A 12,578-nucleotide genomic window follows, 5' to 3' on the forward strand; every position below is an offset into this window, starting at 1 on the left:
TTTTTCTCTGAAACTTCCCTCTTAAAGTTAAGGTGCGTGCTATACGCCGATAAATATGGTATATATTTTACTTTCACTGTTCCACAGTAAAAAAGAAATTAAAAAAAAAAAAAAAAAAAAAAAAAACAAACACAAAAGCGATTATCTGCTCTTTTTTTAACCCCATTATGACAGGAAATACAAATAAAAGCATGCTGGTGCTACTAAACATCTTAGGCCTGGTACTTTTGCAGAAAATGCACTAGAGTCCATATAACATGGTTTCCTATGGGACACGTTCACATCTATGCTTTCATACGCAAAACAGTGCTTTTTTTGGTTCAATATACTTCAATGGAGAAGCTGCAGAAAAGCATGAAGTATGTTTTCGCAGCAATTTGTGTTTTTTAATCTGCCCAACAACAAATTGGACAAAAAAAAAAAAAAAAGTGCAAATCGTAGCAAAATCACGTTGGTAAAAATCAAAAAATGCACAGCAAAAAGCACTGCAGAAGCAGATCAAAAGCAAAACAGCGTAGGTGTGAACCGAGCCTTATGCTGGCCATACACAGATACATTTTCAGATGTGAATATTCATACGAAAAAAATCTTTGTACATTCACTGAATGAAAAGAATGTTATTTGAAATTTCCACTTGCTTTTAAACATTCTGCTTTAAAATTAATGCGATTTATGAACGAAAACCACATACACTGTCTGAAAGTTCCTTTGATCAAGAAGTTTTCTATTATTTCTAAATGAATGTCGATTTCACCCTATTAAAACCAACTATATGATTAGGGGGCAAAATTTCTAAGCCACCCTGAGAACAGAAGAGATATACTGTATATACTTTTAGAGGTTGAATCTGATAAATATCTTCAGAGAGAAAAAAAAAAAAAAAAAATAAAAGTCTGTTTTGCAGATTTTCAAACAGAACTGTAATATATTATATTATATGCTGGCCATACAAAAACAATGTCTTCATTAAAAAAAAAAAAAAAACAATAATGATAATAATAATAATAATAATAATAATAATAATAATTTTTTGAACGAACGTTCCTAAAATTCGTTTTTTTTTTTTGTTTTGTTTTTTTAAATGAAGACATTGTTTTTGTATGGCCAGCATATAATATATTTACAGTACTGTTTGAAAATCTGCAAAACAGTCTTTTAATTTTTTTTTTTTTTTATCTCTGAAGATATTTACCAGATTCAACATCTAAAAGTATATATAGTATATCTCTTCTGTTCTCAGAGTGGATTAGAAATTTTTCCCCCTAATCATATAGTTGGTTATTTATATTTTCCACTGCATATAGATATTTAAGAATATTAACTACTTCAGCCCCGGACCAATTTGCAGCCAAAGGACCAGGCCCCTTTTTGCGATTCGGCACTGCGTCGCTTTAACTGACAATTGCGCGGTCGTGCGACGTGGCTCCCAAACAAAATTAGCATCCTTATTTTCCCACAAATAGAGCTTTCTTTTGGTGGTATTTGATCACCTCTGCGGTTTTTATTTTTTGCACTATAAACAAAAATAGAGCGACAATTCTGAAAATAAAATGCAATATTTTTTACTTTTTGCTATAATAAAATATCCCCAAAAAATATATAAAAAACATTTTTTCCTCAGTTTAAGCCAATACGTATTCTACAAAAATCGCAATTAGCGATTATTGATTGGTTTGTGCAAAAGTTATAGCGTTTACAAAATAGGGGATAGTTTTATAGCATTTTTATTATTATTTTTTATTTTTACTAGTAATGGCGGTGATCAGCTCGCCTTTTACGGTTATCACAGCTCCAGCAAAACGTCCTCCTTGCAAAACTGCTCCAGCTCCTTCAAGTTGGATGGTTTGCGCTTGTGAACAGCAATCTTTAAGATTTTCTATTGGATTGAGGTCTGAGCTTTGACTAGGCCATTCCAACACACGTACATGTTTCCCCTTAAACCACTCAAGTGTTGCTTTAGCAGTGTGTTTGGGGTTATTGTCCTGCTGGAAGATGAACCTCTGTCCTAACCTCAAATCACACACAGAGTGGTACAGGTTTTGCTCAAGAATATCCCTGTATTTAGCACCATCCATCTTTCCCTCAACCCTGACCAGTTTCCCAGTCCCGACTGCTGAAAAACATTCCCACAGCATGATGCTGCCACCACCATGTTTCACTGTGGGTTTGCGCCAGACATAGCGTTTTCTTTAATGGCGACAAAGTTACATTTTAGTCTTAGACCAGAGCCTTTTCACAAACTCAAAACATGCCATTTTGTTTTTTTTTGCTGAAAGTAATGGCTTTCTTCTGGTCACTCTGCCATAAAGCCCAACTCTATGGAGCATACAGCTTATTGTCGTCCTATGTAAAGATACTCCAGTCTCTGCTGTGGAACTCCAGCTCCTCCAGGGGTACCATAGGTCTCTGTGCTGCCTCTCTAATGAATACCCTCCTTGCCTGGTCCGTAAGTGTTTGTGCGTGGCCGTCTCTTGGCAGGTTTGCCGTTGTGCAACGTTCTTTCTATTTGGTTATGATAGATTTGATGGTGCTCCTTTTTTTTTTTGTATTTCTCAACGACATTGTCCCTTGTTTGGAGGGCGCCTTGGTCTTCATGGCAGTGTTTGGTTACTGGTGCTGCTTGCTTAAGTGCCCGTTCACACTACCGCGACACGACTTGCGCGCGACTTATCGACGCGACTTCGACGCGACTTAGCGCGATTTACAAGTCGCCTCAAGCACAGGCGACTTTGCCTATGGCCAATCAGCGCTACTCAGCTCTTGTGACATCATTGTTGTTTCCTGTCGCTTCTTCCTGCTTCCTGTCGTGTGTCTTGTCCTGTCACCACAATGTTGTCATTGCCTTATTTGATGAGAGCTGTAGTAACTGCTGGTGTGGCAGTGTTAATGGAAGAGGAGGAAGAGAGGAAGCGAAGGATGAGGATGAGAAGACGACGCCGCTACTGGATCCATCCAATTATTGCAAGTAGAGACAGTAGAGGCCAATTTTGGGCCATCTATGAAAATTTGCGTGTTTTTGAGGACAAGTTTTACAACTATACCCGGATGTCAATTGCAAGGCAAGTACATATGCTAATAGACTATTTTGTCCCATTTATTTTTTATTTTTTGAAAGATATATTTTGTAGCATTTAACGTAGAGAATAAAATGGCGAAGATTGATATTCAGCAGAATTGTTTGTCATCTACCTATGCTAAACATCAACTGGGGTGATCGGCAAGCTTGCATGTATCACATTAAAGCGGTGCGCTGGCTGGCTGGAAGGTGAAAAAAGTCCTGCTAGCCGCATCTTTGGAGCAGTGAAGGAGCGGTGTATTCACCACTCCTAACCACTCCTACCCATCAAAATCAATGGGACAGGGCCGCACAACCGCTGGCAAAGCGCCTCTGCATCGGCACTACCCTTTTTCGGGCGCTAGTGGGTGTTAAAACCACCCCGCAAGTGCCCCCAGACCACCGCTAAAACGACGGTAAAACGCAGCTAAAAATAGCAGCCTTTTACCGCCGACGGCCGCACCAGCCCAGTGTGAAAGGGGTCCTAGAGGCATCAGATTTGCATATGTTATTACATCGGTAATAGTGTAGCTACAAATGTCAGATATTTCTCATGTAGAATATATCAAATTACATTTTTTATCCATTTTACAGTTTTGATGAATTGCTTCGTCTAGTTTACAACCATCTGGAGCGACAGAACACCTCATATAGGAGGAGCCTCTCACCTACTGAAAGATTGATTATTACGCTCAGGTAAACTATCTATTTTTTTGATGCACATTACCATTATCACATTGTTATTATATGTGCAACAATCTAGCCTGAGCTCATTTGTCTTGGCTTCTCCTACGGGTCATATGAGTGCAATTATTTTGCAATCCTGTGCCCCTTTTCAGTGCAGAGTGAACAGAAGTCCACTTTCTGCAGATATCACGAAGATTAGTTGAGACAGCGCATCATCCTTCATTCGCCAGCAGCTGGCTGGACTGATGACAGTGGCAGCCTCTCAGCAAGCTGCTATCCACCCCTCCACATTGAGCGTGGGGGATCAGAGCAGCTGAGAGACAGCACCTCCCATCTTGGGGAGAGGACAGAACAGAGACATAGACGATGTATGTTGACTCAGTTCTGTGTGAAGAAACAGCAGTGGACAGTTGCATCATTGCTGCGATGTTGCATCCACCTAGGTACGTAATTCTTCCAAATAAAAATATTGTTGAAGAAATATTGCAAAATTTATCACACCAACATCCTTTTTTTTTGAAAAAAACTTTAATAATTAGAACAATATATAACCAAATAACAACAAAACAGAACATATGTTTATTTTTAAAATCTCACAGGTTTTGGTACACTGGCTCATATGGTGAGGAGCTGGTGGAAGGCATTGGTGTAACATTAGCTGAAGTTGCTGATGTCAGTGGGGATGGAGAGGGATAGGGTATAGGTGGATGGGCAGGATTAAGGGCATGTCCATACTCATTGGAGTAGGGACGGAAGTGAGGGGGATAGTAGGGATGGGTTCTGGGTGGTGGAGGGGTTGAGTACGTGTAGTAGGGTCCGGATGGTGGTGGTGGTCCAAACATGGAAGCGGATTGAATAGGATCATTTGTAATGCTCGCTTCTATGAGATCCATCACTGATTTTTTTACATCATTTTTCCTCTCCGGCGGTACTCTTTTTAGCATTTCGGCGACCATGATTCCAAAACTATGGTCTTCCGAATGCAGCTCGTCCAATTTCTGGTTCATCCGATCAACCAGTTCCGAAAATCGTTCTAGGTTTTGTGAGTTACTGCCCCTTGCTGGTCGACTTCGTTGTTGCCGGAGTCGGATAGGCTGAGCCGGCTGCTGACTAGTGGAAGCCTCTCCCTGGTTGCGGTCCGCTTCTTCACTTTGCTGTTGTTCCAGCAGCAAAGGATCATCCAGGGAAATGGGCAACGAGCCTTCCACTTCTTGAGAAGCTGCCTCCTCCTGTGCTGCATCCTGCCGTTCACCAGCAACTGGCCAACTTGATTGTGTTCTGCAATAAACATATAAAAGAACAGTTACCCCCTTCTTATTTGAATTGTATAGTATCACTTTACAACTATGTAAGATTTTATCTTACTCTCTCAGCTCCAGGAAAGGCCGCAGAAACTCTAGTTCATCTGCGTGAACATAGGGGACAATACGCTTTCCTCCAGATCCACTCCTGGCCTCATTCAATTTGCGTACGTAGCGCGAAAAACAGTCACGCAAACCCTTCCAACGGATTTGTAAGATTGATACTGCAAAACATAAATAGGAACATAAAATGGTTTATGTCTTTTGTCTTTCAGATACCTGGCAACCGGTCATTCCCTAGTTAGTCTACATTATGAGTTCATGTTGGGCAGATCAACGATCAGCTACATTATCCGTGACACCTGCCAAGTCATATGGGATGTGCTTAACAGCATGGTTATGAAACGGCCTACACAAGATAATTGGCGTGATATAGCAGAAATATTTTGGCGTCGGTGCAATTTCCCAAATTGCCTTGGAGCTATAGATGGGAAGCATGTGCGTGTCGTTAAGCCTGTTGGTAGTGGAAGTATGTTCTACAATTACAAAAAATATTGTTCTTTTGTACTTCTTGCTGTTGTCGATGCAAACTACTGCTTCACCTATATCGATATAGGATCCTACGGAAGTAGCTGCGATTCGCGTATTTTTGCAAATTCCTCATTTGGTGAAAGGCTACGATCTAATCAGCTAGATATTCCTGAGAACTGTCCTCTTCCTGGCACAACTGAACCCCCAATACCCTATGTGTTTGTCGCAGATGAGGCTTTTGCATTGTCGCAACACCTAATGAGGCCTTACTCCAATAGAAATCTGACAACCCGCAAGAAAGTCTTTAATTACCGGCTGACAAGGGCAAGAAGGATGGTTGAGTGCACGTTTGGAATTCTTGCCAATAAATGGCGTTTGTTACATACGCCTATCGCATTAAACATTGAAAATGCAATTACTGCTGTCAAAGCAGCTTGCGTGCTGCACAATTTTGTACGGGTACGTGACGGGTACCGTTTTGAGGATTCCCTTATGCATGACTTGGAAAGTGCACATATGACTGCTGCAAGGGGATCCTGCGATGGTGCCACTGTTCGTGAAAAGTTTGCATCATACTTTATTTCACCGGCCGGTGACTTAGAATGGCAATTGGATGCCATTTCCTAACTACATTGCTCACTGCTTTGCATCTAGAATTTGCTAATGTGTTATTACGGTTATAATGTTTTCCTGCTATGTCATCTTTATTTCATGTAATAAAAATGATATGTTGGTTATTTTTTTTTCTATAATGTAATAATAAAAGAATCATTCATTCACGATCATTCATTATTAACATTTATTAACACTAGCAGTTAGCATCAGTGAAAGAATACACAAAAGTGACGTGGCAGGTGACGTGGCAGGTGACGTGGCAGGTGACGTGGCAGGTGACGTGGCAAGTGACGTGGCAAGTGACGTGGCAAGTGACGTGGCAGGTGACGTGGCAAGTGACGTGGCAAGTGACGTGGCAGGTGACGTGGCAGGTGACGTGGCAGGTGACGTGGCAAGTGACGTGGCAAGTGACGTGGCAAGTGACGTGGCAGGTGACGTGGCAAGTGACGTGGCAGGTGACGTGGCAGGTGACGTGGCAAGTGACGTGGCAAGTGACGTGGCAGGTGACGTGGCAGGTGACGTGGCAAGTGACGTGGCAAGTGACGTGGCAAGTGACGTGGCAAGTGACGTGGCAAGTGACGTGGCAAGTGACGTGGCAGGTGACGTGGCAGGTGACGTGGCAGGTGACGTGGCAGGTGACGTGGCAGGTGACGTGGCAGGTGACGTGGCAGGTGACGTGGCAGGTGACGTGGCAAGTGACGTGGCAGGTGACGTGGCAGGTGACGTGGCAGGTGACGTGGCAGGTGACGTGGCAGGTGACGTGGCAGGTGACGTGGCAGGTGACGTGGCAGGTGACGTGGCAAGTGACGTGGCAGGTGACGTGGCAAGTGACGTGGCAAGTGACGTGGCAAGTGACGTGGCAGGTGACGTGGCAGGTGACGTGGCAGGTGACGTGGCAGGTGACGTGGCAAGTGACGTGGCAGGTGACGTGGCAGGTGACGTGGCAGGTGACGTGGCAAGTGACGTGGCAAGTGACGTGGCAGGTGACGTGGCAGGTGACGTGGCAGGTGACGTGGCAAGTGACGTGGCAGGTGACGTGGCAGGTGACGTGGCAAGTGACGTGGCAAGTGACGTGGCAGGTGACGTGGCAAGTGACGTGGCAAGTGACGTGGCAAGTGACGTGGCAGGTGACGTGGCAAGTGACGTGGCAGGTGACGTGGCAAGTGACGTGGCAAGTGACGTGGCAGGTGACGTGGCAGGTGACGTGGCAAGTGACGTGGCAAGTGACGTGGCAAGTGACGTGGCAAGTGACGTGGCAGGTGACGTGGCAGGTGACGTGGCAGGTGACGTGGCAAGTGACGTGGCAAGTGACGTGGCAGGTGACGTGGCAGGTGACGTGGCAAGTGACGTGGCAAGTGACGTGGCAAGTGACGTGGCAAGTGACGTGGCAGGTGACGTGGCAAGTGACGTGGCAGGTGACGTGGCAAGTGACGTGGCAGGTGACGTGGCAGGTGACGTGGCAAGTGACGTGGCAAGTGACGTGGCAGGTGACGTGGCAAGTGACGTGGCAAGTGACGTGGCAAGTGACGTGGCAGGTGACGTGGCAAGTGACGTGGCAAGTGACGTGGCAGGTGACGTGGCAAGTGACGTGGCAAGTGACGTGGCAGGTGACGTGGCAGGTGACGTGGCAAGTGACGTGGCAAGTGACGTGGCAAGTGACGTGGCAAGTGACGTGGCAGGTGACGTGGCAGGTGACGTGGCAGGTGACGTGGCAAGTGACGTGGCAAGTGACGTGGCAGGTGACGTGGCAGGTGACGTGGCAAGTGACGTGGCAAGTGACGTGGCAAGTGACGTGGCAAGTGACGTGGCAGGTGACGTGGCAAGTGACGTGGCAGGTGACGTGGCAGGTGACGTGGCAGGTGACGTGGCAGGTGACGTGGCAGGTGACGTGGCAAGTGACGTGGCAAGTGACGTGGCAAGTGACGTGGCAGGTGACGTGGCAAGTGACGTGGCAGGTGACGTGGCAAGTGACGTGGCAAGTGACGTGGCAAGTGACGTGGCAGGTGACGTGGCAAGTAATAACACCATGAATTTAATAAAAAGGTTAAACTTACATTTGTCACTACGATCGGTCGGCAGCATTGTTTCCCAATCTTCGAAAGTCAGTCTACATATTTCTAACCAAGCACTATCCCTCTTGGATTGATCCTTGTAGTCGGGATCTTGCTTGTTATATATGCAGGGTCGCTGCCTCACATGTCTGATGAGGGATTCATTATCTACTGGCTCCCTGTGCTGCACTTCTCTGCGGCCTCGGGATGACATGTTCTTCAATCTTCTCACAATCACAATCACAATCACTTCTTTTCTTCTTCACTTCACCTACCCACACTTCACACAGGAAGTGATCAGTGTATGGGAAGGGGGAGGGATGCCATTGTGTTCTTCTTCCTGTTAAGTCGCTTGGTTACAGACAGCGATCCGACTTGTAGGCGACTTGTATTGAAATGTATGGGTACAAGTCGCCTATAAGTCGCCTTGAAGTAGTACAGGAACCTTTTTTGAAGTCGCTCCGACTTGAGTAGCGGTCATTAAGACGGCTCTCATTCACTTTAATGGAATTACTATTGTCAAGCGACTTGGGGCGACTTGCGGTCTGACAAGTCGCGTCCCAAGTCGCGGTAGTGTGAACCGGCACTAAGTGTTGCAGCCTCTGGGGCCTTTCAAAAAGGTGTGTATATGCAATGACAGATCATGTGTCACTTAGATTTCACACAGGCGGACATCATTTCACTAATTATGTGACTTCTGAAGGTAACTGGTTGCACCAGAGCTTTTTATGGGCTTCATAACAAAGGGGGTGAATATATATGCACATGCCAATTATTATTTTTTTTTTTTATTTCTGAAAAATAGTTTTATGTATATATTTTTCTAATTTTACTTCACCAACTTAGACTATTGTGTTCTGATCCATCACATATAATTCAGATTAAATAAACATTGAAAAAAAACTAAAAACTAAAGGCTGTAATGTAACAAAATAGATAAAAAGCCAAGGGGGTAAATACTTTTGCAAGACACTGTAGTTCTATATGATTATATCTGTTTACATAAAGCTCTGCATAAACACGCCAACCATCAGTTTCATGACAGGTAACATGAGCTGTTACAGTCTAGAAGCCATGCACACCCTGTTGCTACCTCGCACAAAATGCTTACACAGCGTCTACACCTTGAGTGAGCAGAGATGAAGTAACTTCACGTATAAGCTTAAGCTTCTTTCAGAATTATCAGCACTAATTACTTATACGTTTTATTTTTGCATAGCCAAGAAAACTCAGACCAAAATTCTTTAAAAAAAATTCAAAATGACTATTTTGCAAAACGTATGGAAAGTAGAGTAGGAGCATACTACATAGAGACAATTAAAGCTGAAATCCAGGATAAGTCTAAACACAAAAGGCACGCATATTCTTACTTGAATATTGATGTGCGTTGTATTTCTGTCAGATCTGTGCAGTAATCCAGCATAAAGCATCAATTGCACTCTGCCTCTCCCTGTAATAAAGACCGGTCACTGCTACCACTCCTGTAGTTTTCTGCAGACAGCCTATAGTGTGCGGATGTTTTGGGTCCCTCCCACAGCTCACAGTACAAGTATGATGTCACAGCTACTTTACAAGGTAGTATTTGGACTTGGAAAGGCATTTGGTGCATACAAAGTAGATGTATATTCTTTGCGGCTGATGAACATACTGTAGTTCAATACATTTTTGTGTCTGGAGTCTCTAGTGTTTAACCCCTTCTCTGCCAATGTCATTTGCACAGTAATCAGTGTATTTTTTTAGCACTGATCACTGTATAAAATGTCACTGGTCCCAAAATAGTGTCAAAAGTGTTCGATCTGTCTGTTGCAATCACAAAAAAAAAAAATAATAATAATAATAATAACAATAATAATAATTTGCAGATCACCGCCATTACTAATAAAAATAGAAAATTATAAAATAAAAAAGCCATGAATCTATCTCCTATTTCATGGACGCTATAAATTTTGCACAAACCAATCAATATACGCTTATTGCGATTTTTTTTACCAAAAATACATAGACACAGTGCCAAATCGCTAAAAGTGCTCTGGTCTTTGACCAGCCAAATGGTCCAGGGCTGAAGTGGTTAAATAGGAGTCAGTACACACCTGCCATCATTTAAAGCGGGATTCCACCCTAAAGTGGAACCTCCGCTGATCGGATCCCTCCCCCCCCTCCGGTGTCACAATTGACACCTTTCAGGGGGGAGGGGGGTGGAGATACCTGTCAAAGACAGGTATTTTCACCCACTTCCGGGCATAGACTCCCGTGGGAGTCTACGCCATTTCCTGTCCTGCCGCGCTGTCTGCTGGGACACACACGGGTCCCAGTGACAGCGCGGAGATTTCTTATTGCGCGGCGCGGCTCGCGCATGCGCAGTAGGGAACCGGGAAGTGAAGCCGATTCGCTTCACTTCCTGATTCCCTCACCTAGAATGGTGACTGCAGCAGCCGAGAGCCGAGCGATCGATCGGCCTCGCTGGACCCCGGGACAGGTGAGTGTCCATTTATTAAAAGTCAGCAGCTGTAGTATTTATAGCTGCTGGCTTTTAATATTTTTTTTTTTGGTGGAATCCCTCTTTAAAGTGCATCTGATTAACCCCAAATAAAGTTCAGCTGTTCTAGTAGGTCTTTCTCAACATTTTCTTAGTCGCATCTTACAGCAAAACTCATGGTTCGCAGAGTAATTCGAAAGCATCAGAGGGATCTCTTTGCTAAAAGGGATCAGTCAGGAGAAGGGTACAAAAGAATTTCCAATGCATTAGATATACCATGAAACACAGTGAAGACAGTCATCATCAAGTGGAGAAAACATGGCACAACAGTGACATTACCAAGAACTGGACATCCCTCCAAAAAATTGACGAAGAGACAAGAAATCTGGTCAGGGAGGCTGTAAAGAGGACTACAGAAACATTAAAGAAGCTGTAGGAATATATGGCAAGTACTTGCTGTGTGACAACAATCTCCCGTATTCTTCATATGTCTGGGCTATGGAAGCCTTTTCTTACGAAGAAAACATCCAAGCCTGGGTACATTTTGCATATCTGAAGGCTCCCAAAAACATGTGGGAAAATGTGTTATAGTCTGATGAAACCAAGGTTGATCTTTTTTGGCCATAATTCCAAAAGATGTTTAGCGCAAAAACAACAATGCACATCTCCAAAAGAACACCATACCCACAGTGAAGCATGGTGGTGGCACCATCATGCTTTGGGGCTGTTTTTCTTCAGCTGGAACAGGGGCCTTAGTCAAGGTAGAGGGAATGCTGAACTGTTCCAAACACCAGTCAATATTGGCACAAAACCTTCAGGCTTCTGCTAGAAAGCTGAACATGAAGAGGAACGTCATCTTTCAGTATGATAACGACCAAAGCATACATCCAAATCAACAAAGGAATGGCTTCACCAGCAGAAGAGTAAAGTTTTCGAATGGTCCAGCAAGAGCCCAGACCTGAATTTGATTGAAAATCTGTGGGGTGATCTGAAGAGGGCTGTGCACAGATGCCCTCGCAATCTGACATATTTGGAGTGTTTTTGCAAAGAAGAGTATTATATCAAATATTGCCAACTCAACATGTGCCATGCCGATAAACTCATACCCAAAAAGAGACTGAGTGCTGTAATAAAATCAAAAAGGTGCTTCAACAAAAGTATCAGTTTAAGGGTGTGCACACTTATACAACCATATGATTTTATTTTTTTATTTTTACTTCCCTCCACCTAAAAGATTTCAGTTTGTTGTTCAACTGAGTTGTAGAGTTTATAGGTCACATTAAATGGTGGAAAAAGTTCTGAAATGATTTATCTTTGTCTCAATGTTTTTTTCTTACATAGAACAGAAACCTGACATTTTAAAAAGGAGGGGCAGTCTGTCCCAGGTGCCACACGTATCAACCTGGCGCGCCCATCAGAGTCCTCCCGCCTCCTCTCCTTGAGAATGTCACGCAGAGTGGCTATCTCGCTCTGTGCCAGAGAGCTGGATTTGAATCGCCAGACAGCCACTGTAACAATGTCCCGCCTTATGGGTAATAGATATTCCCGCGCTACTATGGGAAAGTTATGAAAAACTAAAAAAGGTGCTGTAGACACCGTGAGGGTCAAACACTACACACAAAAGATTATAAATAAAATCAATGGTTTCTGTTGTGCTCCCAAATAAATTAAAACAGTATTAAATTACAATAACTAAAAAATTAGATGAGGTGATTTCTTCAAAATAAAATCCACTTTGTGTAAAAACACAATAGATCCAATAAAGTGCAAATTGACATAAATACCGCAATAAATACAGTACAAAAGTGATAAACAAGTGACTGTAGTGGATGAAATATATAAAAAAAAAATTCTATATAAAT

The 12,578-nt window shown here is 43.5% G+C and overlaps 1 protein-coding gene and 1 long non-coding RNA gene across 2 annotated transcripts in view; one reads left to right on the forward strand and one right to left on the reverse strand.

Annotated features, from left to right (window-relative positions):
- The window catches only part of WDR47 (WD repeat domain 47), a 165,234-nt gene that overhangs the window by 127,437 nt on the left and 25,219 nt on the right, over positions 1 to 12,578 (reverse strand). The window lies entirely within an intron of this gene.
- On the forward strand, positions 2,684 to 6,353 carry LOC143928096 (uncharacterized). The gene is made up of 2 exons (XR_013262370.1): positions 2,684 to 3,751; positions 5,319 to 6,353. It is a non-coding gene; the product is annotated as an uncharacterized LOC143928096 (long non-coding RNA).

The sequence above is a fragment of the Lithobates pipiens genome, unplaced genomic scaffold (genome assembly GCF_037356315.1).
Source record: "Lithobates pipiens isolate NorthernLeopardFrog02 unplaced genomic scaffold, aLitPip1_a1.2 Scaffold_23, whole genome shotgun sequence".
NCBI classification, from domain to species: domain Eukaryota; kingdom Metazoa; phylum Chordata; class Amphibia; order Anura; family Ranidae; genus Lithobates; species Lithobates pipiens.